A 5,342-nucleotide genomic window follows, 5' to 3' on the forward strand; every position below is an offset into this window, starting at 1 on the left:
CTCAGTTGTTCATCAGAGAAAGTTGTTGTTTTAGAGGTCTCACTTCATAGTGTGGCAGTGTTGTAATAACTATATTATTACATATTAATAACCCTAACACATAACAAAAATGTAACTTCTGGTCATGTAGTCATTGATACAGATAGATTCCAGTTGTACAGCTCTTCTATAAATATACCCACCTCAGTATTTGAATTACATATAACTATATAAATACATATATGTAATTACATAGCATTGACGTTGTAATTCTGGCATATTTCAATTATGAGGTAAACTCTAATACTGTATTGTGTGTAATAATAATAATGTATTATATACATCACTGTTACATGGCAATATCCATTTTACAATATTACTTAGATAAGATTAGTTAGAGATATTAAAAGTATTGTATAAATAAAATGCATTATTACTATTACTCTATTAGAAGGAATTGCCAGTTTCGAAAGCCTAGACCAAAATGGGCCTAAAGTGTGTAGCAATTGTGGTGCCAAAAAAAAAAAAAAATCATAAAAAGATGCAGTTCTTCTTTAATTCCAGGCTCTGGGAGTGACTAATCTACACCTAAAAATAAAAACGAGGGGAGATACAGCACATTATGCTGCAAATGGTTGATAGTGGGTGGGAATGGAAGGGAGGAGAAGAAGGGTAATAGATCTGGCTACAGTACAAGGGCACAGTGTGTGTGTGTGTGTGTGTGTGTGTGTGTAATGGGATTTGGCGAGCAGAGCAAAGGCTTGGTCCACAGAGGTGAGAACACCTATTAAAATCACTTCACATTACCCTGCTCCAGTGTGTGGATGTGTGTACTTAGAGCGGGCCATTATAACACAGCCACTTAACAATCAGTCACAGGGGAGGCAGCGAAATGCCAGGAGAGCTTTTCTCCTCGGTGTATGTGTGTATGTTTGGGTATATAAAGTGTTTGGTAATACATCAGGCATGTAAATGCAGTGGTCTACACAGCTGTGACACCCTTGGCCAAAGACCATGTTGATGGTATAACTGAGAGTATAAAAATGTGGATCTTCTATAGGCAATTTTTTTTTACTAGAAACATATAGGAAGAAAATCTGAGGTTTCAAAATTTCCAAACAATACTATGTTCAAATGCTTCTTTAAATGAATTTATATGACATCATATGGCATACATAGCATGATATAATACCTGGACTATTGGCTGTTATATGTCTACATGTGTACATAACCCTTTAGTCGGAGAGGATAGCTGGCCAGCCCGAATTTATCTTGAGGTGACCTCTGGCGGCCACTGGGGGTTTCCCGAAGCCCAGGGCCCCCCATGCAAACTGAAGGTGGAGGGAAGCAGATTTGAGGTGACCTCTGGCAGCCACTGGGGGGTCCCTGACCTGGTAAAAATAATTTGTAAGAAATGTTTGTCCCAGCATACATACAGATTTTGGGAAACAGTTGAACAAATCAGTCTGCATTCTCTGCATTGGACAAGGTACATCAAATTCAAAATAAGGTTTTCAATGATGGTGATATAAAAAAGTCAGCTATTTAAGAACGCGATTTCCCAAATGCTGAGCTAATCAGTCTGACCCAACTCTTTCTCCAAGGGAATGATGTGGTGTTCCCCATTTGGAGGAACAGCTTGTTCTCCTTGAGGTATTTCTTCTGGGGACGGGCATGTCCTACAGTAGGTCGATCGTTCCTGCAAAACCCAAACTGAGAAGTCAGGTCAGCAACACCCACACTCAAAAAGAGGCAGACTGGCCTACGTTCCAAAATACGACAAAGTTTCCAACCAAATGACTAGGATTCTCAGTGATGGTGAGGATAAAGACGTCAGTAATTTAAGAAAATTCTACCACAATCGAGAAAACTAGTTCCACAGACTAAATATCAGCAGAGAATGCAGACTTCGTTTTGAACCATTTTCCAAAGACTGAGCTCATCTGTCTGATCCTACTATTTCAGAAGGGGATTGGTGTGGTGTCCCCCATTTAGACTTCTCTTTGAGGTCTTTCTGCTGGGGGACAGTATGCCACCTCTTGCTTTCCTGGGGTTCCCCTGTTATTTTTGAAAAACAAATGTGGGTGTTTAAAGGCTTTAGTTTCAATTCTAGAATAACAGAATCCAACACAAGTACAAACAAAATGTCAGCAATTAACAAAAAATCCTGGTTACAAATCTAATTGATCCAGTTTCTTAAGTGTAGCTCAGAGCTTTAGTCTCCTCATTCTTGGTATGTAAAAAAAAAAAAAAAGGATCACATGACCAATTCAGAAACACCCAAAAATCTACCATGCATTCTGGACCAGAGGTCAAATATCTGGCTTTTTTAGTGTCATCCTCTAGAGGGGGATGTCACATATTGGTAACGTTGTAATGTTAGCTTTTGTACTGCTTAACTGACATAAAGTTAAATTTGTAGAACAATCAGTCCAATACTATATTTAAAATACTGCAAGCTTAAAAATACTGCCAATATATTTTGACCACCACATTAATATAATTTCCACATTAATATATACCCATTTTATTTAGATTTCAACTTCAAATAAGTGAACATTTTAAATAATCCTTAAAACCATAAAAAGACTGCCAATATATTTTTAAACACCACATTTAAATAATTCCACGATTAAAAAATCCACCTTAAAATTAATTTTCAATTAGGCATCCACATTAAATAAATGAAAACTTCAAATAACTCTTAAAAAACTTAAAAAGAAATTCAATATATTTTGACATCTACCTTAAACAAATCCACTTTAAGCAAAAGACCATTATATTTATATATCCTTGTTAAATATATATTCACTAAAAATAAAAATTTGTAATAAAAGACTGCCAAGTTATTTTAACCTTCACCTTTAAAAATGACCACTTCAAATAAACCTTCAAATCTTAAGGTACATAAAATATATTTTGACTGCAACCTTAAGAAAGGCCTTTCATTTGGATTTCCACATTAAATAAAAGACCACATAAACTTAACACCTTAAAAAATTACCAATATATACTTACTGCCATCTTTTTAAATTAGGCATTTAGTTTAAATAAATTATCACTTCAAAAACCTTGAAAAGACTGCCAAATGTATTGAACACCACCTTTAAAAAAAATTCACCTTAAAATATCAGCCATTTGATGTAGACCTCCACATTAAGAAAACTACCACTTCATTGAAAACTGTCACATTGAAAAAAAAATACTGCCTTAAAAATTCTCCCATTATTTTTTGCTGGACACATTTAAAAAATTCCACATTAAACAAATCAGCTTTATTTAGACTCCCACCTTAAGTAGGAGACCACTTCATAGAAACAGTCACATTAAATTAAATACCACACTAAGAAGTCTCCCATTATATCTTGCAGACCACCTTTTAAAAGTTCCATCTTAAAAAATCAACCATTTTATTTAGGCTTCCACCTTAAACAAATGACCACGTTAAATAAACGGACAACATAAAAAATAAAACAAAAACTCTGCCACCTTAAAAAGTCTCCCATTATATTTACACTACTGCATTCAATAAACTGCTGCTGGAACTTCACATTCCACATTAAATTAAATGACCACTTCAAAGAAGCCTTTAAACCTTAAAAACCCATAAATATATTTTGACTGCGACATAAAAAAAAAAAATCCTCCTAAAGTAATTCAGCCATTTTATTTAGATTCCAACATAAAGAAGCAGCCTGTTAAAACTGACACCCAGGTGTTTAAAGTCTGAACTATAATACAGTTTCAAAACAATTATACAAACTAAATAATGTATTTTAAAATAAGGGCCATATTAGCATCTGAGCTACTTACACACACTGAGGTTAACACATTCCATTTAAAACTTTATTTATTTTTATAAACAACTAGCAGAGGAAAGATTTTGAGCACCAGTCTACATCAGCTGCCGGTGAATTCCGAACACCTGAGGAGCTAGACTCTCCTTGTAGCTACTTTGATGATGATCTGTTCCAGCTTATTGCTGAACAAACAAAGCTCTACAGCTGTCAACTAATTGGAGCCAGCATTACATCACTCTGGGATGAGCTCAGGTCATATGTTGGTATTAAGTTAATCATGGGGCTGGTGAATATGTCATCTATGAATGATTATTGAGCTGAAGCCACACGTTGTCCCAAATTGCTGATGTGATGCCAATAAAAAAGGTTTAAATGCCTTTCAAGATTCATTCACCTTTCAAAATGAGACATCGGACTCCTGCCCGAGATCCTTCCGCAAAATCAGGCCAGTGCTGGAGCACATGAGGAAAAAGTGTCTGGAAATTGAGAGTGAGAACCTGTTCTCAACAGATGAGACGATGGTCCCTTACAAGGGGAACAAAGGCTGGAGACAGGAGCGTTAACTGTGTAACCTTCTCCCACTACAGTTTACAGCACTGTTTCTTGTGATTCTCTTTCAGGTTCATAACAAACAGCTTGTGTGGATTTAGTGAAACAGCACACTAGTGTACGGGATCATGCTTAGCGTTTTAAAAATAACTATCCGAGACCAATCATAACCAATCATCAGGTTGCCAATGTACAAATGTCTGTGCTGTGTATCTTGGAGATGTTGTTGCTATGGTGACAGACAATTCCACTTATCTGGTCTGTACCTGTTATAGCTACAAACGCTATAACAGGCTTCTCTTTTTTGATGCACAACAATAGGAAATCTGATTATTTTGCTCAAAATGATAAATAATAAAAGTTTGGGACTTTTAGAAACTTTAAAAGTTATTAGAGATTTATTTATTTATTTATTTATTTATTTATTTATTTATTTAATCTAACACAAATGTCATAAGTGGACAATGCAAACTAAAAGGAAGGTATAAGATATGAGCTGTTTGCTATACATATGTGCGTGTGTTGTGTGTGTGTGTGTGTGTGTGTCCTTGCACACTAATGGGCCGATATGCAGAGGACACAGTTTGGTATCATTAAATCTCAGTTGGTAATGTTATTGGCCACTGAGGGCAATTAAACCACATGGCTTTTCATATCATACTTTGCCTTTTCATGCAATGCAAGGTCACTCTCTCTCTCTCTCTCTCTCTCTCTCTCTCTCTCTCTCTCTCTCTCTCTCTCTCTCTCTCTCTCTCTCTCTCTCTCTCTCTCGCTCTCTCTCTCTCTCTTTCATATTCTCATAACTGGTGGGAAGAATGTCAGTCAGTGTGTAATACCTGCCATCAAGCTGTCAGGCCTGGACACGCCCCAATCTTTTAGAACTGTCACTCAAGCTGACGTTGCCATGCCAACCTCATATGGCATGATCCCGTTGGCTTTTGATGTGGCTTTGAAATACACACACACACACACACACAAAATACTAAGTCCATAAATAAATCTGATAGAGTGTGT

The sequence above is a fragment of the Hoplias malabaricus genome, unplaced genomic scaffold (genome assembly GCF_029633855.1).
Source record: "Hoplias malabaricus isolate fHopMal1 unplaced genomic scaffold, fHopMal1.hap1 scaffold_170, whole genome shotgun sequence".
Taxonomy (NCBI): domain Eukaryota; kingdom Metazoa; phylum Chordata; class Actinopteri; order Characiformes; family Erythrinidae; genus Hoplias; species Hoplias malabaricus.